This window comes from Maniola hyperantus, chromosome 23 (assembly GCF_902806685.2).
Source record: "Maniola hyperantus chromosome 23, iAphHyp1.2, whole genome shotgun sequence".
Lineage (NCBI taxonomy): Eukaryota > Metazoa > Arthropoda > Insecta > Lepidoptera > Nymphalidae > Maniola > Maniola hyperantus.
Window position 1 is genome coordinate 7,727,422 of NC_048558.1, and position 26,567 is coordinate 7,753,988.

The 26,567-nt window shown below is 36.5% G+C and overlaps 1 protein-coding gene across 1 annotated transcript in view; it reads right to left on the reverse strand.

The window, feature by feature from the left end:
• LOC117993128 (uncharacterized) overlaps positions 1-19,952 on the reverse strand; it is a 713,143-nt gene extending 693,191 nt beyond the window's left edge. Inside the window, exon 1 of the mRNA XM_069506506.1 lies at positions 19,645-19,952. The gene's annotated coding sequence lies outside the window, so the exon portion shown is untranslated. The remainder of the gene's footprint in view (positions 1-19,644) is intronic.
• Between the last annotated feature and the right edge of the window lie 6,615 nt (positions 19,953-26,567).

The following is a 26,567-nucleotide window of genomic DNA, read 5'->3' on the forward strand; positions in this document are numbered from 1 at the left end:
GTGTGATGCACGTATGTGGCGCATGTGTGGTGCGATCCGTCTAGTAGCTTCAGCTATGCGTTGATGATCAGTCAGTCAGTCCACTTTTCCTTTTTAAATTATATTTACAAGATTTTATAGTTCAGTCAATAAATAAACAACATAAGAGAAATACAGAAACAGACCACGGAGGATATAACGCCAGTTTAATGACGCGCCGGAATAACAAACAGCCATAAGCGACATAAAAACGACAAAGTTTCCCTGACATCGACTTCCGTTTACACGTAACGACACGACTGGCGTGAACGATTGTATCACGATTTTTGCTGCGTAGTCTGAGTGTATCGATCTCGCTTTTATAGTTTAAAATAATTAAAAACATACTCGTAAATATATCGCTAGTGTGGCGGGCGCTATTGTGAAATGAAATGAAATGAAATGAAAATCTTTTTTATTCGTATAAACTTTTACAAGTGCTTACGAATAGTCGGATGCATCTACCACTGGTTCGGAATGCCTTTCCTGCCGAGAAAAACCAGCAAGAAACTCGGTGGTTGCTCTTTTCAAATATTTGATATAGGTACAAGATTATGCCATGTATAAAATAGTATTTGCAGCCTTGTGCGTTGCTGGAACGAGCTGCAGGTCAAATCCACGCTCTTTTATCATTTAGATAATCTTCAATTGTGTAATATGCTTTTTTCAGGAGCATATTTTTAATAGATTATTTAAACTTGTGCAAAGGTAAGTCCAAAATAGTTTGCGGGATTTTATTATAAAAGGTAATACCCATACCCACAAATGACTTTTGGACTTTCCTGAGGCGGAAGGCAGGAGCTGCAAGTTTGTCTCTGTTTCTAGTTAGCCTATTGTGTAGATCACCAATTTTCTTGTAACTAAGAATATTTTGTCTTACAAAAATTATGTTATTATAAATATATTGAGAGGCTACAGTAAGGATATCTATTTCCTTAAATTTCTCTCGAAGGGAATCGCGTGGTCTTAAGTTATAAATTGCGCGTATTGCCCTTTTTTGTAATACAAAAATTCTCCCAATATCTGCCGCTTTACCCCATATTAAGATTCCATAAGACATAATACTATGGAAGTAAGCAAAATATACTATATTTGCGGTTTCCACGTCAGTTAACTGCCGAATCTTTCTAACAGCGTAAGCGGCAGAGCTTAATTTGCTAGCAAGAGTTGATATATGGGTGACCCATTGAAGCTTCGCATCTAAGGTTATCCCCAAAAATGTTGTAGTCTCTTCTATTTTCAATGTATCGTTATTTATCATTAAATTAATGTTACTTGTGTTCTTGGTATTGGGCAGTGCGAATTCAACACACTTAGTTTTTTTTTGCATTTAAAAGTAAATTATTTACGGTAAACCAGTGAGTTACCTGAGATATGGTTGATATTGAGATATATGAGAGATATTGTTGGCCGTGAGTGGCACGTGTGCTGCGCGAGTGTTGCGCGTGTGATGCGCGTGTGTTGTGCATGTTTGGCGCATGTGTGGTGCGATCTGTCTAGTAGTTTGAGCTGTGCGTTGATGATCAGTCAGTCAGTCAGTCAGCTTTTTATTTTTAAATTATATTTACAAGATTTTATAGTTCAGTCAATAAATAAACAACATAACTGCTAGAAAACCTTTATCAAAGAAATAAAGACGTTATGTCATTTTTTGTATAGTGAATCTGTCAAAATTTAAAATTTATTCGTTAGATAAAGTTTATCTGACGGTTATGAAACAGGCCCTTACCGTAGTCAAGTCGTGTCTGATGCCAATACTTTGTCGCGTAGTCTAAAAGCAACCAATAAAACATCAGCCTGCGCTTCCCCGTCGTCGCATTCATAACTTACAAACTTAGACAATAACTACTCGAGTTAAAAAAACCGGCCAAGTATGAGTCAGACCCGCGTACCGAGGGTTCCGTACTACAGTCGTATTTTTTGACATTTTGAACGATAAATCAAAAACTATTATGCATAAAAATAAATAAAAATCTGTTTTAGAATGTGCAGGTAAAGTTCTTTCATATGATACCCCACTTGGTATATTATTTAATCATACTTTAAAAGTTGAAAATACCTACTAATTTAATCTTTTCATGAACACATTTTAACTTTTTTTTCGTGATGTAACCACAAATTCCCAGTATTCGAATTTTTCCTCTTACGTGTGCTACTAGACCTACCTACCTGCCAAATTTCACGATTCTAAGTCAACGGGAAGTACCCTCTAGGTTTCTTGACAGACAGACAGACAGACAACCAAGTGATCCTATAAGAGTTCCGTTTTTCCTTTTATAAACATACTCGAAGTAAATTTTAAATATTAATCACGACGCGCACAGGCTTATCGAGATTTTAACCTTTTATAATAACCTAACTGATATTAACTTGATTAAAAATAAATGTATATACTTTGATAAAAATTTATAGGTATAATATAGTTAATATAGAAAAACAATAATGTAAATAAATAATGTAAGAGACTAACAAAATGTAATACCCAAAAAATAACTCTGACACAAATCGGAGGATTTCCGATGATTTTAATAAAAAAAAAATAAAAAAAAAAAAAAAACTTGATTAGGGCGCAATTGCTATTGTGACCACTCAATCAAAATGGTGACCTAAATACAAAAAGCATTTAATACCTAGTCGGTCGAATCTCGAGTCAGATCGAGACTAGTTCAAAAACCACCAACCACCCGTACTTATACAATCGACTCAACATGGCCGCCTCGCAACGCGACTTCCACTCCAAAAGGCGCCAAATACAAATACACTTTTGAGATACGGAACCCTAAAAAAAAACTCCTATCAATAACTTGGGTATGATTTTCGCTGAAAGCGCTAATACCAAGACTTTACGAGGCGACTTCAACGTTCAAACTTGACAATAAATAATTGTGACTTGACTCAAGTACTGCTTTGATACTGGTTTATTTCTTACTTCTTTCTGTTTATAGTTCATCATCATGATCAACCCATAGCCGGCTCACTACAGAGCACGGGTATCCTCTTAGAGTGAGAAGGGTTTTCGCTATAGTCTACCACGCTGGCCATGTGCGGATTGGTAGACTTCACACACCTTTGAAAACATTATGGTGAACTCTCAGGCATGCAGGTTTCCTCACGATGTTTTCCTTCACCGTTAAAGCAAGTGATATTTAATTACTTAAAACACAGTTAGACGTGTGTACCCGGGACGAAGTTCGAACCCCCGACCTCCGATTAGAAGGCGGACGTCCTAACCACTAGACGTTCAAACCCTTGTTTTGCCCCCTTAGGGGTTGACTTTTCGAGAGATCGTGGCGTGTGGAAGTCCCTACAAGAGGCCTATGTCCAGCAGTGGACGTCTATCGATTATGACCATCAACGTGGGATAGGTGTGGATAGGTGGCGCGCGAGTCGCAATGCAACCCATACTAGGCATAAGCAAGTTTTAAATAAACTAGCTTATGCTCGCGACTTCGTCCGCGTGGACTACACAAATTTCAAACCCCTATTTCACCCCCTTAGGGGTTGAATTTTCAAACATCCTTTCTTAGCGGATGCCTACGTCATAATAGCTATCTGCATGCCAAATTTCAGCCCGATCCGTCCAGTAGTTTGAGCTGTGCGTTGATAGATCAGTCAGTCAGTCAGGCAGTTAGTCAGTCACCTTTTCCTTTTATTAAATAAATGATGTGAGGGTATTATTACTCAGTTTAGTAACAGTCCCTCTAAACGAGGACGAGTCTAAAGTCGGTTCATTAAAACTTGTTATATCCTGTAATGGATCTGCCGTCAATTGACACTAGCCAGATGCGAGCCACTTCACTTTCGCTTCAACTTACAGCGATCCTTAAAGCAAACCTAAAGCGACTTTACTTGCTCACGTCTCTTCATTCGAAAGAAATATAAACGTCTTCTAAACATCGATGCTGCTAAACTCTAAAACAGAAAACCTTCCGTGGATTAAAAATAAATATCAAATGAGCTTGGTGGCTAGTATTCAGTGTTAGCCTTTTATCTTGCCTTGTATTATAAGCTGCAGCAGCAAATCAGTAGGCTGGCTATTTTATTGAGATACGAATCACATACAGTGGCGTAGCTAGGTAGCCAAGGGCCCTGGGGCAAATCAAAAATGGGGCCCCACTGCTATCTAAACTGGTTAGGTTTTATCAAGTAAAAATATTAAATATACAAACACATTCACAGAAAGAATTTAGGGGAATTCCCTAGTAACTTTCAAATTATCATATTTATTTTGAAAATGGGAGAAATTTTCAAAACTTCAGTTCGATCGAGATTTTCTGGTAAGGATTCAAGGGCCCCCTGAGCTTTAGGGCCCCGGGGTACTGCCCCGCCTAGCCCCTAGGTAGCTACGCCACTGATCACATAAGTAATAAAATTAGAGATCTGTTGACTGTCGTGTATAGAAGTCTACCTATACGGAAACTCTCAACCTTCCAAAGAACCAGCAAAATTTTAAATTGGTTCATGTTGTACAACCGGATAGCACTAAAAGTTAGATCTATAGAGCGCACTCTGACTTAGCTGAATTGAAACGAGACAGAGCTATATCTCTCACATAAAACTGTCTCGTTTTTACTCAATCTAGTCTGAGCAAAGTCAAAGTGCGCTCTATAGATCTCAGACTAAGTGAGCTGCAGGAAGTAATCGTTAGAGGTCGCATATCGCTCTACTTATAGGAATTGCAATGCATAAAAAAATAAAAACTAATCTGTAAATAGGCTCATCTCAATCTACATAACATGGTAGGTAGAAGAATAGTAGGTGTACCGACAATGGGTGCAAGTTGCATTCCAAACGGAATGACAACCGCATGTTGACAGAGTAACCACTGCAGCTTTTCTACCAACGAGATGTTATGCGCTAGAGCGTGCAATATCATGCTTAATAGCCTTAAGTGTTTTATGTCAATCAATAAATTGATGTAGGACTGTTTCCTCTGTCTGTCAATAACTTACCTAGATCATATTTTGTAACTAATCTTTAGGTTAACATCGTGAGGAAACTTTCCGCCTTAGGTTCGTATCGTGTCAACATTTAGCTACTGCCACAGTAAAAATTGTCACGCATTTAAATAAAATAAAACAAAATTAACCTAATCTGTAAATAGGCTCATCTCAATCTATATAACGTAGTAGGTAGTTAGTAGAACAGTGGTGTACCGACAATGGGTGCAATTTGCATTCCAAACGAAATGACGACCGCATGTTGACAAAGTAACCACTGCAGCTTTTCTACCAACGAGATTTTATGTTGCTAGAGCGTGCAATGTTCCGCAAAATGGCCTCAACCTGCCTGAAGATAGCAGTAAATCAAAAATTTATTTCATTTTTTTTCGACCTACTGTGGGCACAAATTTTGCTTAAAATGCCTTGAAGAGTATTTAAAACATACTAAAAGTTGTACCACTTGCAAAGCTTCGGTTGGCCAGAATGAACATCAACCAATCTATTTCAATAATTAAGCTGTTAACTTGTAGGCATTTATAATATACTTAGTTTATTAATATGTAAGCCTGAAAGTTTAAAATTGTTATTTTGATTGTATAAATAAAATAAAATAAAATAAATACATTTTTTTCACATGGTTTAATTAATTATATTCATACTAATGCTATAGATGCGGAAGTGCACCTGTCTATCTTTCTGTTTGTCTGTCAATTTTTCATGATTCATTCGTTGGGTCTAGTTTTAACGTTTGGTATCCCGGGGATGGAAATAGACTACTTCTTATCTCAGAATTCTAAGGTTTCCCAAAGAAATTTAAAACATCTAATTCGACGTAGATGTAGAGGCAGGCATCATCTATTTAGTACAGGATTGCATCCCTTATAGCGTGCTAAGTAATATAGGCTACTTTTATCCCGGAAAATCGAAGGACTCCATTGGAATTTAAAAAAAACCTAAATCCACACGAACTTAGTCATGGGGATCATTTCTAATGTAATAAAAAACGCATCAACGTACCTAACAACAAAGCATAAGTCTTCTTTGTAACGTTGGAGCGGCGGCATCATTTAGTCTAAAATTAAAAAAATGCCCAATTATAACAACAAAATGAAAGCTTAGATATATTTTGACTTTTTGTTATGTTGGGGCGGTTTTTCGACGCCTCACGTACGAGATTTGCTCCTCCAGTGACACGACACCTCTATGCTACCAGCATCCCACTTGGTCACATGCTTAATGGACTTTTTCCCAGGCATTTCATGATTGCCGTGATTTAAAAGCGTTCCTCTTAATTGCGGTGCTTGCTCGCTTGTTAAAAGATAACTCTTGGGATGGAAAAATCTTGCTGAGGCATTGTAACTATGAGGTCACTTAGGTAAATCACTGCTTTTATAAAATCCCTACTAACATTATACATAATTGATAAAGTGTGTTTGTTTGTTAGTTCGTTGGTTTTTCCTTTAAGCACGTCGCAACTCTGATCTTTCTTTCTTTGTTTATTTTCACAAAAAACAAAAGATTACAATATTTGTTTGTTTGTGCTCGTAAGCGCTTGGCGGCTTGTCTAAGCACTGCAACGGATCGACACATCTATAGTACGCGACAGGTCATGATGGCAATCGGGGGGCTGGGGGACGGGGGGGAGGGACACCCCGCACGCCTGCAAAGGCCCCGCGCTAACACAGTGCGGGTGACGTGCGAGTGTGCGGGACGTCCCCCTGCCTCATATCCCCATTGCCATCTCGACCTATATGATCTTTTTGCATGGACATTATACCGAGACTAGGAGAGTAACATAGACCACTTTTTATCCCGAAAAAACAATAAGTTCCCACGGAATTTTTGAAAAACTGCCAACTTTTCAAATCCGGCAGTGAGTAGCGGCCACTACTGAGGATAGAAAAAGCCTGACAGATCACAAAAGATATCAATCACATCGTTAGGGTGCTAAGCTAAGTTTGGTTCAAAACTAAATCCCTGAGTTCTTGGCTTGTTACTGTGAATATTATGCTTGAATGATACTTGGAACTGCAAATAGGTCAACCACAAAAATAATAGAGTTTCCTATCTAGTTAGTCTAGAAGCTTAAAGCTTCATAATTAGAATCTAGATCAACGCGCTTATTCAGCCAGTAGCTGTCATTTCATCACTCGCTTAATAAGTACTAAGCTTAGATTTGAACGATAAACTTGTCTCATTAAAACTTATTATACCTAATCTAGTAAATCCTAGAAATCTAGTCTACTGACACGGACTAGACAGTAAGTTCTTCGCTCCAACCCTCAACGCGGCGAGCGACGGCAGGTGCGTTGCATTTTTTATAGTTTACTAGCTGATGCCCGCGACTTCCTACGCGTGGATTTAGGTCATAAAAACCCGTGGGAGCTCTTTGATTTTCCTGGATAAAAAGTAGCCTATGTCACTCTCCAGGTCTTAAACTATACCCATGCAAAAAATCACGTCGATCCGTTGCTCCGTTGGGACGTTATTGAAGGACAAACCAATAAACAAACACACTTTCGCATTTATTATAGGGGCATAGTGATACATATTTTTTCTGTCGCTTAGCCTACCAAACCACACCGTTGATCTTCAAAATATAACATTTATATAAGCATGTATAATTCTCTCACCTACCAAAATTCAAAATTCAAATAATTTATTCAAAGTAGGTATCTACTATTATAGGTACCTACTCTTTTTTGATAGTCGGGTTATAGATGATAGCAATAGTTAAAGATGATAGAAAGTTAACTATACCAAATGGGGTATCATATGAAAGGGCTTTTTTACCTGTATATTCTATTTTAAACAATAAACCAAATCCCCGAAGCCTCTAATGTTATCTAATACTTGAAACAAAAAACCGGAAATTGATAAAATAATTCCTGTTATGTGTCGGCTTCTTCTAGCCGCCGAGTATTTCCTTACCATTTTCCGGTCCGTCACATCCGGTTGTCCAAACAATTAGCCCCGTTACGGTGTTTCACACCGGACGACATGAAACTGCGCGTTTTTTCTCCTAACGAGAAGCTACTTAAAAAGAAATTTAAATTGTCATCAGCTTTTTTCATTTTATTTGACAAAATAAAAGAAGTATGTAGATTGTGTTTTAATAAGAGTGTGGTTTCGACTAATTAGAGAGATAACATTAGATATTTTCACATAATATTAGATATAACAAACATTTTCAGAAATTCCAGCTGAGTGAAAACTAAATATATAGGTATTTTTATATTTCTTGTAATTGGATAAATATATTTTAAGTATACATAAAAAACTATAGTAATGAAAAATGTCAGAAATCGACTAGTCGGGGTAGACTAAACTTTCGCTTACGTTTTCATTCGTTTAAAGTTAGTAATGCCGATTAAAAAAAGAGTAAAAAGTATGCGCTATTTGATGGCCTATCTTATAGCATCCCATAAAGCAAAGCAACTATTCGCTTCATGATCAAAGCGTCAATTAAGTCACATACCTACTCATAGGTAACTATATTGTGCGACAGGTTCTGTAGCATACTTATACATCTTTTCATTGCAGAGACGCGTCGTGACGCATCGTCAGTGTGAACCAACCTTTACCCTGCTTTGTGCTCTTTGCATAATATCTTCGTGGAGTGCGACTTAATTTTTTGAAATGCCCATTTTTTTGGCAGCCATTAAGATAAAAACGAACTCTCTCTCTTTTGTTAGTCTTTCGTGTAAGAGTCGTATTGAAAGTAGAATTGCCTAAACCACTCCAGGGCTTTATTAAGAAACTAGCTGATGTCCGCGACTTCGTCCGCGTGGAATTAGGGTTTTAAAAATCTCGAGGGAACTCTTTGATTTTCCGGGATAAAAATCAAGTAAAGCCTTTTTACGGTTCCGTACCTCAAAAGTAAAAAAAGAACCCTTATAGGATCACTTCGTTATCTGTCTGTCTGTCATGAAACCTATATGGTACTTCCCGTTGGCCTACAGTCATGAAATTTGGCAGGTAAGGTAGGTCTTATAGCACACGTAAGGGGAAAAATCCGCAAACTAAAAATTTGTGAATTTTGGATTTCAACTTAAACCTAAATTACGGTTCGCGAAATACAGCCCGCTGACAGACGGAAGGACGGAGAGCGGAGGCTTATTAGATAATAAGTGGTATGAGTGACAGAGACAACGCTCCACAAAGCCGAAATCTCATTCTAAAGGTCGACGTACATTATTTTCTGCGCGTACTGTAACGTGCAAACTGTGGAACCAACTCCCATCGGCGGTGTTCCCACTAGATTACAACATGGGGTTATTCAAGGGGCGGACCAACAAATTCCTAAAAGGCCGGAAAAGCATCGGCGGTTCCTCTGGTGCTGCAAATGTTCATGGGCGGCGGTAATCACTTAACATCAGGTGACCCGCCTGCTCGTTTGCTCGCTAACTCTATTAAAAAAAAAGAAAATTATTAATACCTACCTAATCAACACTTTTCCAGAATTATTGACCAATTTTTCCATTCACGCATTGAATTCAGCTTAATTGAAAATGTGATTGCGATAATGATTATAAATAGTCATTTAAATTGAATTGATTCGCGATTTCCATCACAGTAAATGCCGAAACTCAGAATTATATTTATTTCGGTAATGAGTAAAATACTTACTTAATTATTTTATGAAATAATAATGAAATAAGTAGAACTATGATGAAAAATCCCTTTAAGCCCCAATATAAGTACCTAATTAAATATAGATTATATATATGTATGAAACTAGATGATGCGTGCCACTTTGTCCGCGTTTATTTCACTTTTTCAGAAATTCCATGGAAACTCTTTAATTTTTCGTGACAAAAAGTAGCCTATGTCTGTCTCCGGGATGTAAAGTATCTATGTAAGTACCCTTTTTTTCAAAATCGGTGAAACAGATGGGCCGTGAAAACCTAGCAGAAAGACAGACACACTTTTCTTATTTGTAGTATTATAGAAGGAAGCAAAGTTTTTTAAAAATTCCATCCGAACGAAGCCGGGACAGATCAGCTAGTCTCTCCTTTTTTTCAATCGGAAATTTCGTAGTTCAAAAATATACAGAATTCTTGCGCTAAATTTCATCGTAATCGCTTGAGTTGGACTTGAAAATATAAAAGAAAAGTATAGTCGATATGCTGTAAAGCCCTTGTTGTTCTAAAAATATTTTAAACAGTTGTCTTAAGAATTCTTTATAATCCAATTAATTGAATTATAAGGGAATTGCTCGTAACGCATTAATTTTTTACATGCCGTGTAATCGCAATTGGTATCTGTTGTAAAGGAATGCAACCCTAGGTTTATAATCTGTTGACAATGTTTTTTTTTTTTTCTCTGTGACTTTTGCTAATCGGTGGTGACGTGTTTTAAAATCTAGTAAAATCATTGTTAAATTTATTAGTCTTTCCAATACACTTTATATAGTAATTGAGTTAATGTGTTTTATTACGACCACAATCAGTAAATTCTTTCATGGTAGCAGAGCGTGGTTGAGTTACGGAAAAATAATTGACACATCCGAACTTTGATTTTGAGGTTACATGTAATTACAACGTGGCTGGCGCAACATTGAAAATGAATAGTAACAACAGTAATAATATGTTCAACATACAGAAATTGACGGGGCGTGACAATTTTGCTACGTGGAAGTTTAGTGTCCGCACATACCTTGAGCACGAAGACTTATGGCATTGCATTGATGCGACGAAACCTTTCGATGCTAACAAAGATATCAAAGCCAGAGCAAAATTGATATTGTTACTAGATCCTCAGAACTATATACATGTGCAGGATTGTAAGACTGCGAGGGAAGTGTGGCTAAGCCTAGAAAAGGCCTTTGACGACAGTGGTTTGACACGGAGAGTGGGTCTCTTAAGGGATTTAATTAATACAAATCTGGAATCAAGCACTAGTGTAGAAGATTATGTGAGTAAAATTATGACTACAGCGCATAAGCTCAGAAATATTGGATTTGAAGTCAACGATGAATGGCTGGGTACCTTAATGTTGGCTGGCCTGCCGGAAATGTACAAGCCAATGATTATGGGGCTGGAAAATTCAGGTGCCATCATAAGTGCTGACCTTGTTAAGACCAAGCTTATGCAAGAGATAAAGTCATCCGAGCCCAACGGCAACTCTACTGCTTTTTATTCAAATTCAAAGACTTTCAAGCCTCCGTTGAAGACAAAGGGACCCAGGTGCTATAATTGTAATAGACACGGCCACCTAGCTAGATTTTGTAGAAATCCTAAGAAGCAGCATAAAGAGCAGAAGAAAGAAGATAATTCAGGTTTTATTGCAGCTTTTTCAGCAACCATCGATGAGAGCAGCAACAAGTGGTACATAGACTCTGGTGCATCCATGCATATGACGAACAGGAAGGATTGGTTGTACAACGTCACCGAGCCACCTATGGACAGCATAACAGCAGCCAACAAGAAGCAGATGGCAGTGAAAGCTATGGGAGATGTAAATATTAGTTTACCCGGTAATAAAAACATTCAGGTGAGAAATGTTCTGTATGTACCTGGTCTGGCAGCTAATTTACTCTCAGTGAGCACTATTGTAAACAATGGATTTAAAATAACCTTCAATAATAAAGGCTGTGAAATATGTGACTGCAGCGGGAAGTATTTATGTTCAGCAACACTTTCCAATAAATTATACAGTCTTAACGTAGAAGAACTCTCTGTCCACCTAACCTCCACAGATGAAGCCGCTAATAATAATTGTATTCTATGGCATACTCGAATGGGTCATCTTAATTTTTCAGATGTAAATAAGTTGCCCGAATGCACCGAAGGTGTGACTCTGGCTCAGAAGAAAAGCAATGTCACCACCATCTGCCCCAGTTGCCTGGAAGGAAAACAAACAAGACAGCCTTTTAACAATCTTGGTACTAGAGCATCGAAGCCATTAGAACTGATACATTCTGATCTGTGCGGCCCAATGGAGAATCTCTCTTATGGAGGTATGAAATACTTTATAACTTTTATTGATGACTTCACACGAAAGGTGTACGTATACTTCATGAAAGATAAGATGAGTGTGCTTGAAATTTTTAAAGATTTTAAAATGAAGGTGGAAAATGAGATGGATAATAAGATTAAGATAATTCGGACGGACAATGGCATGGAATACTGTAACAGTTCATTACAAAAGTATCTGTCCAGTTGTGGCATTACTCATCAAACAAGTACCCCTTACACTCCTCAGCAAAATGGACTGGCAGAGAGGATGAACCGTACATTGGTAGAAAGAGCAAGAAGTATGCTCTGCTATGCAAATTTGGATAAACGGTATTGGGCTGAGAGTGTTGCCACAGCTGCATATATTGTGAACCGTTCACCAACACGGTCACTAGGTGATAAAACACCATATGAAATGTGGAGTGGTAAAAAGCCAAACCTGTCTCATGTAAGAATATTTGGTTGTGAGGCCATGGTACATGTCCCTAAGGAAAGGCGCCTTAAGTGGGACAGTAAGTCACATAAAATGATATTTGTAGGCTATTGTGAGAATTCAAAGGGTTACCGATTAATGGACCCTAAGACACATAAAGTAATTAAAAGTAGAGACGTTGTGTTTTTGGAAAAATTAAATGAATGTTACACTGTGCCTCTGTGTGAAAAGTCTGAGCCTGAGATTAATAAGCAGAGCACATGCAGCACAGGCAATTTGTTACAAGATAATCTGTCAGAGAAATCCATAGAAAACCAGGTCCCTGATATTTCAGACTCGCCGAGTACCTCAGTAGAAAAGGATGGTCCGGACTCAAGTGAGTATGAAACAGATACAGGCGACTATGATCAGACATATTACCCTTCACCCCCTGTTGGACCAATGATACACAGAAACATCACTCTAAGGCCAAGAAATAGGTCTAACGATGAAAAGGGTAAATCTAGCCTTTTATGTCTTATGACAAACCTCACTGACCCGCAAACTGTCGAAGAGGCCTTATCCTCAGTGAATGCGTCCGAGTGGAAAAAGGCTATGGATGAAGAGTATGAATCATTGATAGAAAATAATACATGGAGCTTGGCAGATCTTCCAGACAATAAAAAGGCTTTACCATGCAAGTGGGTGTTTAAATCAAAAACTGATCAACAAGGCAATATTATAAAATTTAAAGCTAGACTTGTGATTAAAGGCTATGCTCAAAAATCAGGAATAGATTATGGAGAAATATATTCTCCAGTTGTGAAATATTCTTCAGTACGTTACCTATTTGCTTTGGCAGTTAAACTAAATCTACATATTGATCAAATGGATGCTGTCTCAGCATTTTTGCAGGGAGAAATTGATGCTGAAATCTATATGACACAGCCACAGCTGTATGAAGAGGGCTCACAGGTATGCCACTTACACAAGTCGCTATATGGGCTCAAACAAGCCAGCAGGCTGTGGAACATTAAATTGGATAAATCTCTAAAGGATATTGGATTGCAACGTTCACAGACTGATCCCTGCATTTATTATGATAGTGTTAAAAGTATATATATTGCTGTTTATGTGGATGATCTCATTTTGTTCACATCTCAAAAGGAAGACAAAGACATGATAAAAGAAAAATTAAAATTACATTTCAAAATGAAAGATCTAGGTGAAGTGAGTCAATGTATTGGGCTTAACATTACTAGAGCTGATGGCAAAATAATGTTAGATCAACAAAAATATATAAAAGAAACATTAAGTAAGTTTGGAATGCTAGAGTGTAAACCTGTCAGAACACCTATAGAAGTGTCAGCAAAATTTGAAACAATTTCTGAAGATGAAACTGAAATAGATTTTCCCTATCAGCAAGCTATTGGCTGTCTTCTCTATATTGCTCAAGGAACTCGTCCAGATATATCGTATGCAGTGAATACACTGAGTAGATTTAATAAAAATCCTAAATTAGAGCACTGGGTGGCAGTAAAAAGGGTGCTGAGATATTTAAAAGGTACTAAAGATTTGAAGCTGACCTATACCAGAGATGGCGAAACCGGAATCTCCGGCTACTGTGATGCTGACTGGGCCAGCGACATTCATGACAGGAAGTCGTGCACTGGCTATGTGTTTATGTTGCAGGGAGGTGCTGTTTCATGGTGTTCGCGCAAACAGCAAACCGTAGCCTTGTCCACTGCTGAGGCTGAGTATATGGCCATGACTTCGGCAGCACAAGAGGCTCTATGGCTGAGGCAGCTGCAGAAAGAACTGGGCCAGGCTCAAGAAAGTGCTCTACCAATCTACAGTGATAACCAAAGTGCTATAAGACTAACTACCAATGATTGTTATTTACCTCGGACAAAACATATAGATATAAGATTTCATTTTTTAAAGAACCATGTCAATAATAATGCGATAATGTTTTGTTATGTTAAAGGAACCCTAATGATTGCTGATATACTAACAAAAGGGACTATATGTAATAAACATTTGTTTTGTACTAGAGGTATGGGCTTGCATTCAGGGTGGGTGTTGTAAAGGAATGCAACCCTAGGTTTATAATCTGTTGACAATGTTTTTTTTTTTTTTTTTCTCTGTGACTTTTGCTAATCGGTGGTGACGTGTTTTAAAATCTAGTAAAATCATTGTTAAATTTATTAGTCTTTCCAATACACTTTATATAGTAATTGAGTTAATGTGTTTTATTACGACCACAATCAGTAAATTCTTTCAGTATCGTCGTGATGGTCTTGTCAATACTAAACTGGAACGAAATCAAAATATTTCATTTTTTACGTTTTTTGTCAGTGACAGATTTACCTGACGGAGTGGTTAGCACTGTGGTCTTTCTTATAGGTGTGAGGTTCGGGTTCGACTCCTGGGTTAGACAATTTGGGGATTCTAAATTGGCTAAATTGTCAGTGGCTAGTTCTTACTCTACTAGCAAAGTTGTGCGACCAAGCGACTTAGTGTATGTAGAAACTAATATTAGTTTATAAGGTATGAGTTTATTTAAACTGGTAGGTATAGTACGCGACGGGTTGAGATGGCAATCGGAGTATGAGGTGGGGGCACGCCCCGCACATCCACACGTCACCCATGCTATCCCGCACTGGGTGTGCGGGGCGTCCCTGCCCCGATTGCCATCTAGACCTCTTGCATACTATAGGTACTTATTTCGAATTAGACCGCTATAAAATTAAACTACAAGTTACTTAGGTACCTACCACCAGACAAGATCGCAGTCAAAGGCTGTTGTCATCCACCACCAGTCTCGGCTTTTTATCTAGTGCTTTGGTCTAAAAGTGTAATGTAAATTGTTCTCTTTTAGTTTTGTCAAAAAAAAAATCTATTAAAAAAATTCTAACTTTTAACTTTAGTGAAGTACTAAATTAAGAACAGATAATTAAATTAGATTGCTCTGACAAAGCGCTTTTGGAGCTCTCATTAAATATTTGCAATAAACAAATTTTAAGCTCAGGTTTTAACTAATAAGCAGTTAATAAATATATACTGAGAGCTTTGTAAATAGTATGTCTTGGAGCGTAAATGTTGACGTACCGCAAACCTTCCTTTGGTGCCTTTACTTACCGTATTTGAGTTTCATTTTACTTTGATTTACTTCATTTGTAAGTAGAGTAGTAGGAACTGGATTCTGGAAGCTTTATATATTACACTAGCTTATGCTCGCGACTTCATCCGCGTGGACTACACAAATTTAAAACCCCTATTTCACCCCCTTAGGGGTTTAATTTATAAAATCCTTTCTTAGCGGTTGCCTACGTCATAATAGCCTATCCGCATGCCAAATTTCAGCACGATCCGTCCAGTAGTTTGAGCTGTGCGTTGATAGATCAGTCAGTCAGTCCAGTCAGTCAGTCAGCCACCTTTTCCTATTATATATTTAAATTATAACTCTATTTAATTACATTTATTCTCTATTTTATTACATGTCAAGTCGACTTATCACTCAATTTGATTAATTATACAGCTATAATTTATTTTATTTTCCTGATTTAGTATTTGTTATTGTTCAGAAAATACTTAAAACTTTCGTAGTAGGTATATATCTGTATATCTGTCTGATTTAGAAATGAGAATGTGTTTGTTCCTACATTATTGTGTGAATAATTTTTATGTAATGTAATTATGCAAATATTATAATGTTACATATTTCAATCATTTAATAATTTAATTATAGTTTATAAAGTTACGGTTGTTAATTTACAAATAAATTCGAAGAACAATATAGTGATTTATCAGTGTAACAAATCGCGATTTAGCAGTAGTTAACCAATTAATGCTAGCTTGGTGGGAGGTCGCACAGTAATTCAATTAATTGAATTAAACAGCCACCCTAATGACAGGCCAGTTGATGAAGGACGATCGGCGAATGTTCCAGAATGTTTTTTATGGGATAATAAAAATTATTTATTGCTCGGTCGCGTGTCTGTTGAAATGTTAGCCGCTTCCGATGGCTGTAACGTTGAATGTTTTCTACTGTAAAGGCCTGGATAAAACCGAATCGTGACAGCAACGTTTGACGATTCATCATCACACATCGCTGGCTCACTACTGAGCACGAGTCTCGTATAGGCGTCTAAGAATGAGAAGGTTTTAGGACATAGTCTGCCACGCTGGCCTAGTGTACACACTAGGTGGACTAGCTTTGTGGTTTCTCAGGCGTACAGCTTTCCTCGTGATGTTTTCCTTCATCGTCTGTACGTTTTTATAGGTGTACCTACTAGCGACCCGCCCCGGCTTCGCAAGGGTAGCTTATTACAATTTTCATAAAGATTTCAAATTTTTTTGAAATTAAAATATAGCCAATGTGACTCAGGAATAATGAAACTTTCTAGCGTTGAAAGAATTTTCAAAACCAGTTTAGTAGTTCCAGAGATTACCCCCTATAAACAAACGTACAAACTTAAGCTCTTTATAATATAAGTATAGATTAAAAATTCCTTATGATGCGATTTCTAGCGAAAACTATCTTGAAATGATACCGTCTCGTGTTCTATTTTTTCTAGCCTTAGTTGCCTCCAACGAATGTAATACGAAAGGTTTCCTACTATAAATCATTAAAAATATTCATTATTATGACGCGTCCATGGCTTTGCATAATTAAACCCGGATGAAGAGTCAAAATATTTTCTATATTATAGGTATATAGGTAGGTAAAAATTCATAACTTTCTAGCTCTGCCAACAACTTCACAAAAGGATATCTCCCCTTTTCTCTAAATTTGTATGATGTAATGTTATACCTTATTATGGTAATAATATAACTTATTACAGCATAGGTATATTTTTTTATAATAATAAGATTAAGATTAATATTTTTCTTTATAATACGTGTCCGATTTTATTCTTTCATTAATATAAAAACCTAGCCTAATGACTCAGCTCCAATTTAACACAAGAAATAGGTACATACCTACACATTTTTCAAGATCTATCGGGATGCTCGCCGAAGTCCGAATCAATCTGTTAGTACGTTAATTAACTATATTATTCCTACCACCGATTTATTAAACCGATATTACCAAGAATATGGCAAGATCCATCCAGAATACCTATTACTCAGCTGGGTAAGTAAGACAATGAGAAAAGACAAAGTAGCCTTTTAGTTAATAATACAATTTCACGAATGATCCGAACCAATTTCCAGTCTTGAGTGCCAAAACTGACTAAATATAGAACATGAAGCTTGACTGAGAATAGAATTGTATTAAGTACAATGGAATAGATTTTCTCGTCATCTTACGCACAGTATGGTCAATTCAGTAAGTTCTTATTTTAACTCAAACACTAGTATTTCGCGTAGCTCTTTATTGAATTAAAATTCGTTGATTGTCAAGTTGCAGGACCAATCTGCTCATGATATGTACATAATTTCTTTGAGTTCAAAAAATAATCGGCTTTAACTCTTAAATGGTTATTCATATATCAAGTCTGCATATTTTGAATCTATTGAATTTATTCTATAATAATTTTATCAGGTCGTAAAGTAAAATATCCTTTTCATTTTTCTTACTGATTTGTTTTATTTCTTGCTTAACTGACTTAAAATTTCTATTAGCGCAAGAAATATTCAAATCAAACGCTTCATTTAAACACATTAATTTTTTTTAATGAAGCTTCGAAACTCCGGAACTCCGGAGTTTGGACTTGAATTTCAAACCCTAGAAGGTATTTATATAGCTCTAACATAATTATATACTTTGCATTACTTAAAATTAATAAGCAGACCTTAGTATAATAAAAAAAAAGCCTTTTATTTATCCTTAATAAATAATTGGTACATACATATTATAAATTCTGTACATATTATATGCATTTAATATTGACTATGCAAAAATATTTTACCTTAATTTAGTTTAGTAGTAGGTATTAACTTAGTATTAACTCACTAAGTACTTAACTTAGTATTAGGTAGGTATGCCATGTATTTTATCTAAGAAATATTACAATAGTCAATGTTGAACTACTGCATTAGCTACACTGTACTCCTATTTCAACACCGAAAACTATATAAAATGTAGATACCTATTATCCACCAACAAAAAAACCATTTCAAACATTTGTCAACCAAATTAAAACGCATATTTGACAGGCACAAAACAATTGTACCGAGCCCGGGAATAAAAACGCAAGAGCTTCGTCAATTATTTATGAAATATGGATCAGACAGTATGATGCATGGCCGAACATTGCATTTAATAATTATTAACATGCATAATATTATCACTCATGCAAAATTTATTTGAATAATCCATTCACTGAATATACACCTGTTTCACTCTCGCAATGAAATTAAGTTTTCTGAATATTGTGTATTATTGTGGTAGCATTATCAAATGGGATTAGCTAAATGCAATATGCTGAAGAAGGTGGATGAAACCTGGGTAAAAAAATAAAAATAGGTAGATACCTAGTCATTTAGAAAAATAAAACAAATAAAATAAACTCACTATTAAGTAGGTAGAGAACGTCGATAAATCTATTATCAGCAGTTTTTATATATTTTTGAAGTTTTAATATAATTATGAAAGTTTACTAAAAAAAAACTTAAAAACATTATGAACAAAAATTAATGTTTTTTAATTGAGTAAATTTCGTAAAATTATAATTATAAAACAAAATAACTTGCTCATTAATTAAGTATTACGACATATTATTACCTATGAAATTATTATAATAGTGTGTCCAAACTTTTGATTATAAAAAAACAAAACTAATAATCGATTAAGGTCATATTAATAAGATCTCCTGTTATTGGTATCTATAAGAAGCACAACGGAGGAGGCTGTATATGGCTCGATCACGAAACAGGTTGAATGACCGTGAAACGAAAAAAAACAAAGTCAGTAAGTAACTACGCAACTTTATTTTACAACTATCTAGATTACATATCAAACCCATCTCTCTACGAAGTCCTGTCTACTTGTCACAAACACGACGAATTAATAATAGAACACAATAAGCTTATCGATCCAATACTATACAACTCGACTTAACAGCAGATAGCGTTGGGAAATGAACTTCAGATAAACTTTTTTAGCATTTTGAGTCATATTGATTTAGTTTTATCTAAGGATAGCAAGTATTCACTACCCAATGTGAAGTTCAAAAGTCACCGCTTAAATAAATAAACTTTATTATCAAATGGACATGCGCGGCTGTTTGGAGTTTGGACGTAAACAAACTTGTAACTTTCTCAAAGTTTACCATATTTTACAGTAAAAATGAAAGAAGCATACCTTTTAGAATAAATGCAGCTAATCCCGGTCGAAAGTTTGCCCTCCAACTCACTACACACTCAATTTTATCACAACATTCCTCTATAAAATCACTTTTAGAAAACTGGTCGCTTCACTTGCACTTAAGTTGCCGCACTTTTTGAGAGAAAAACTATTTCAAACACTTTAAAAACTCACAAAACACACGCGTATTGTGCTATTGAACAACTTGATCACGAAGTTCACTGATAATAATCCGTGTTTATTAGGTAAAAACTTTAAAAATCGTAATAAACAATCAGAGCAACAATCGGCACGCGACGGCCATCTTCCGCCGAAGCGACGTTTGAGGTTACGTTCGATAGAGGGAACTAGGAGCTAGCCGGTTCCAGAATTATAATACAAAAGTGTGGACACAAAAAAATTTAAAGGAAATAAATGTGCGAAACTCCAAAAAAATAATTTTTATAAAGTATATAAAAGTATCTAGTTATAATTTGTGACATTTTGTCACCTTGTACCTTTATAATACTAACTCAACTAGTATTATGAATGATTGTATTATTGTTCCAGCAACACTGATGTTTCTCGGTGCACTACATGGACACTACCCTAGTGAAATAAAATAAGAGTCGGAACGTTTAAATAATAATAGCTAGAAAGGAGACAGCTTATTTTTTATTATTATAACATATTAACACTTATCTAATAATTATACCTAATTATTATTATTTATTTTATTTATTTATTTATTTATTATTTAATTAGAACGGCCATAAAGCCAATTACACTAATTAAACTACGAGTACAAAGTACAAACTAACATAAACATATTTACAAAAATTGTTAAAATTATAAATTTTAAAAAGCAAAATTATAAATTTTCACAAAAGTGCAAGATCTGACCCATGAGGTCAGCCCATTTGTCAGCAAATATGACAAATAATTAAATTTAGTGTAGTTAACTGTAATTGGGAATAATAAACGAACTGTATAATAATTTTACCACATTCTGCAAATTCTTATAAGAATAATAAGACTTTAATAATATACCCAGTGTTGACTAAGAAAGTAATCCTTTCTTACGAAACTTTTACATGTTATTAAAAAACTTTTGTATTGCAGCACGTACACTTTTACACTCTTGGGGTTTTGCTTTTATTTTCGTAAGGTACTTTTTAGTTTTAATGAAGTTTTAAACTACGTATGCTGGTGTTATTTTCTTTAAATAAGAAATAAGTTATAAATTATAATAAAAATAATAATATAATAATAAATATAATAATATAATAAATATATATATAATTATAAATTCCACACAATTTCGTAGCTTTGATGTATCTTAGTAAAAAGAGGTAAAATAAAATACTTATTGAAAGTAATTTTTACCTACTTGGAATTTAAAATTTGAAAACAACGTTCAAAGAGCAACATTTCTACTATACTATAATTTTTTACCAAGTCTTACATTAAAGTCCAAAGTTTTGAAAGACATAAAAAGCTTTATAAAAGCACATTAATAAAATTAAGGCAACAGTTAAGGTTAGCGCCTAAGTTTTAACTCGAGCAAAGTTTTTATATCGCCTCATAAAATTGATTTGCCAAGGGGCGAGTTACAAGTTGTAACTTGTAATAACTTACCCATAACAACAAAAAACGCCTGTTAAATATAAAAAAAAGCCTTTTATTTCTTCTCTAGTTTTACAATAATATGGGATTATTAAATCCTATATGAGATATTCCTATTTGCAAATTACGAGTTTTGCATAGCATAATGCAATGCATTATGCAATGCAAAACTCCTAATTTGTATAAGAGTCGCGTCCACGGAGAGTTAAATCTTAATTCGCTTATGCCAGTTTTCTCCACTCGTCCGGACAGCTCTGTACCGAATGGAAAACTATTTTCTCGCGTTCATTTGAGTTTCATGTTTGGTACAAGATTCAGTATACAGCGGAAGGAAATGGTCTACATGAGTTAAATCACAGAGTAAGGATATGATATTAGGTATAAGTCCGGCAAATTGCTATTGCGCTGGAACCATGTCTCATTAACATTGAAATGGCGTCATTGTGACGTCAGCCGAAATAAAAATATACCATCTGCTCGAAACTTCAGTCTAGTGCTGACGTCACTACAATGGCGGCCAAGCGCATTAGCAATTTGCGTGACTAATATAGGTAGGCCATGAAAATTACGGAAATTCCAACGTTAGTCACACTGTACTCTGTGAATATCCTATACATAATATTATGTCTTATGCTTAAAATCTAGTAAGTGCAGTGAGAAGTGGTCAGAGAGACACAAATGAGATTTAGGTATCCGTCGACTCTGTCAGCCTCTGTTTACTGCGACGAGGGCTTCTGAGACTTGTCCTACTTCAAACGTGTATGAGTTTGTTTCATGTGACATAATGTCTTGCACCAAACGCTTAATCTAATTGAGTGCAGTGAGAAGTGGTCAGAGAGGCACAAATGAGATTTATCCGTCGACTCTCTCGGCCTCTGTTTACTGCGACGAGGGCTTCTAAGTCTTGTTCTACATCACACGTGTATGAGTTTGTTTCATGTGACAATATCTTGCACCAAACGCTTAATCTAATTGATGGCAGTGAGATGTGGTCAGCGAGGTACAAATGAGATTTATCCGTCGACTCTCTCAGTCTCTGTTTACTGCGACGAGGGCTTCTGAGACTCGTCCTACTTCATACGTGTATGAATTTGTGTCATGCGACATAATGTCTTGCGCCAAACCCTTAATCTAATTGAGTGCAGTGAGAAGCGGTCAGAGAGGCACAAATGAGATTTATCCGTCGACTCTCTCAGCCTCTGCTTACTGCGACGAGGGCTTCTGAGACTTGTCCTACTTCACACGTGTTTGAGTTTGTTTCATGTGACAATATCTTGTACCAAACGCTTAATCTAATTGATGGCAGTGAGAAGTGGTCAGCGAGGCACAAATGAGATTTATCCGTCGACTCTCTCAGCCTCTGTTTACTGCGACGAGTCTTGTCCTACTTCATACGTGTATGAGTTTGTTTCATGTGACATAATGTCTTGTACGAAACGCTCAATATAATTGAGTGCAGTGAGAAGTGGTCAGAGAGGCACAAATGAGATTTGATTGCTTAGACGAGTAGGTAGGTACTTATAATATTATTCGGAGGCCAATGGCTATTTTAACCGTCCGTTTTTAAACCGTATTTTAAACCGCATTACTTTTAACCGCCTTCCAAAAGGACGCTATGTATTCGATCCGTAGGTTTTTTTATGGTTTTTTTATTTCTTTTTTAAAATTTCACCACAAATAACAATTTTAAAATGGTTGCCATGAAAATAAATATAAAGTAAAGTGTTGTATCTTGTACGATGGTACGGAGCTCTTGGTTCGTGAGCCTGTTTCGCACTTGACTGATTTTTAGAATTCCGTGATACAGATTAATATTTCGGTAGTGATTGGTAATTCGCAACAAAGCAAGCCGGCCGTTTATTAAAACCTACAACAATTTAACAATCCGCTCTGTTGCAATCCGATTGTCCGATTCTTTTCGCGTTATTGCATTTTTTCCGCTTTTTCATACTTTTATTGTTTCGGTTTTTGTAGCTGAAGCCTGCGACTTTAGAAATAAGCAAAGCTTTGCAGTGTTCTGTACAGGTACAAAGTTAAAATTTTGACAGAATGTTTATTTATATTGCCGCTGTAACAACAAATTAAAAGTATTTCAAAATGGCTGCCATGAAAATTAAAATAAAATTAAGTGTTATTTATTGTACGATGGTACGGAACCCTTCGCGTGCGAATCCGACTCGCACTTGACTGATTTTCAGAATTCAGTGATAGAGATTGATATTTCGGTAGTGATTGGCAATTCTTTTTTTTTATTTTTTTATTCAGATGGAAGTTAGCCCATGACTGCAATCTCACCTGATGGTAAGTGATGATGCAGTCTAAGATGATAGCGGGCTAACCTGGGGGGGTATGGCAGTTTTTATTAAACCCATACCCCTTTGGTTTCTACACGGCATCGTACCGGAACGCTAAATCGCTTGGCGGCACGGCTTTGCCAGTAGGGTGGCAACTAGCCACGGCCGAATTCGCAACAAAGCAAGTCGACTGTTTATTAAAAGCTACAACAATCTAACAATCCGCTTCTGTTGCAATCCGATTGTCCGATTCTTTTCGCGTTATTGCATTTTTTCCACTTTTTCATACTTTTATTGTTTCGGTTTTTGTAGCTTGCGACTCTAGAAATAGGCTAAGCTTTTCAGGGTTCTGTATCCAGGAGTGCCAACAGGACCGTATTACTATGCCTCCGCTATCCGTCCGTCTGCGCGTCCGTCTGTCTATCAGCGGGCTGTATCTCGTGAACCTTAATAAGTAGAGAGTTGAAATTATCACAGAATGTGTAATTGTGAATGTGTAAAATGAATGTGTGTGTTAAAATTTAAAAAAATTAAAGTTGTAGTTTTATTTCTTGTACGATGGTATGGAACCCTTGGTCCGTGAGTCTGTTACGCACTTGACTGATTTTTAGAATTCAGTAATAGAGATTCATTCAGATACTAGATGATGCCTGCGACTTCGTCCACGTGAATTTAGGTTTTTAAAAATGCAGTGGGAACTCTCTAATTTTCCGGGATAAAAAGTAGCCTATGTCGTTTTACCGCGATGCAAGCTATCTCTGTACCAAATTTCATCAAAATCGGTTGAACGGATGGGCCGTGAAAAGCTAGCAGACAGACAGACAGTTTGAAAACTACAAAACGAAGCAAATGGTTATTGCTATTGGATTGTGTTTAGGTAGTATAACAATAACGCTAAGTTTTTGCTAGCGTTCTGGTTACACCCTGTATATTATTATTATTAAGCCTTTATTTATTTCCTTATCTTTAAAATTACAATAAGTTTTCTTACAACTATCTAGTTAATTATTTTACAATTTTTACCTTTATGTTAGGTAGGCCCTTATACACTCTGTAATATGGTCCACTTTTTACGGGGTGTTCGTTACTTATGGGATAATGTACCTCGGTAGCAGAGCGTCAGTCATTGTCGATGTCCTTGATTTTGCGTTGCACCTCCCTGAACTCTACCATAGTTGACTGGGTCGCCACATTTACTAAAATGTCATCTATCCATTTTTTTTGAAGAATATTAGCCATGTTAAATGACTAATATTCCCCTTTCCTCTCCAACTAAGCGTCAAGCTTGTGCTAGGAGTAGGTACGACAATAGTGCAACGGGCAGGGTTTGAACCGTCGACCTTTCGGTTTTCAGTCCTACTCCTTTACCCGTTGAGCTATTGAGGCTCTACGGGTCATTGGTTTTAATATTTCTATTGTCTTTTCGTGTCTGGTGTTCAATAAATATGTAAATATAATTTTGCAGTATCATTTTAACTAGAGGTGTCAGCTATACCTACTTATGATATCATATCAGTTAGCTTCTCGTAATTATGTTTATATAATCGTAGATATTTATATATTAATGATTTTGTATTGAATTATTTCCCCTTTAAACACCTAAGATAAATAATAGTAATAACTAGTACACCTGTCTCAACCTCACATCATCACATGGGGGACCTCACTATCTGCATGCCAAATTTTAGCCCGATCCGTCCTGTAGGTAGTTTGAGCTGCGCGTTGATAAATCAGTTAGTCAGTCAGCTTTTCCTTTTATATACCTATTTAGATTTTAGGGGGATAAGGGGGTGGACTAACATCTTAGCACCCCAAATGTCAACCTCACCTGCACGCGGTGCCCCCTGCCGCCTGCGAATCAGCGAACGAGGATATGACGACCGAAGAATGGCGGGATAACCATTCCAAATGGCTTGGCTTTAAATAACACAGACCAGAGACGGGCAGCAGCGTCACTGGTGCGAAATGGCCTACAGCCCTGCGCTGACCAACCCGCCTGCCCAGCGTGGTCTGTATGGGCATTACTTCTAATGAGCAGCGCCAACAGACAAAGGTCCCCAGTTCCCGGCAGCCCTGCTATTCCCGATTACGATAAGGTGGTGGGGAGCGGTTGGATGAGGAAGGCTGAGAACCGTGTTTGGTGGCGTGCTCTTGGAAAGGCCTATATCCAGCAGTGGACGCAAACGGGCTGATGGATTGGATTGGATTGGATTAGATTTTAGATAAAACCTTTTTTATTAATCAATATAGGATTTCACTCAAAACGTCTTATATCTGCAACGCGTTAATTGTCTGAGTGCAATGCTGTGTAATAAACTTCGCGCGTCAAAATGCGCTAACTCGATTCCGCGCCAGCCATCGCATAATTGCCGCCAGACAGACGGACGGATTGAATTATACTTTAATTTCATGTATTTCCACAGTCTAGTCTTCATGCCCGCTCTACACTTGGGCGTGAATCGCGGTGCGAAAGAGCCTGAAGTATCACAATATAACAATCATCATTATCATTTATACACTTTATTTGTACCTACCACCACAAAAAGGTAAATAACAAAAAAACCGGCCAAGGGCGAATCAGGCTCGCTACATTTGTATTTTATTATCATTTTGCACGATGAATCAAAAACTATTATGCATAAAAATAAATAAAATTCAAGTAAAGCCATTTCGTATGACACTGGCCCTCTTGGTATAATCTTGCTTTATAAGATTATAATATGTACCTACTAATTATTATTTTTTCAAAACACTTTTTTTTTTGTGATGTAACCACAAATTCACGGTTTTCAATTTTTTTCCCTAATGTCTGTTAGACCTAATTATCTTCCAAATTGTATGATTCTAGGTCAACGAGAAGTGCCCTCTAGGTTTCTTGACAGACACGACAGACAGACGGACAGACAGTCAAACAGCAAAGTGATCCTATTAGGATTCGTTTTGAGGTACGGTACCCTAAAACGCTTAAAATTTTGAAAAAAAATATTCCAATCAATTCCTGAATTTGTAAGTAGCTACAGC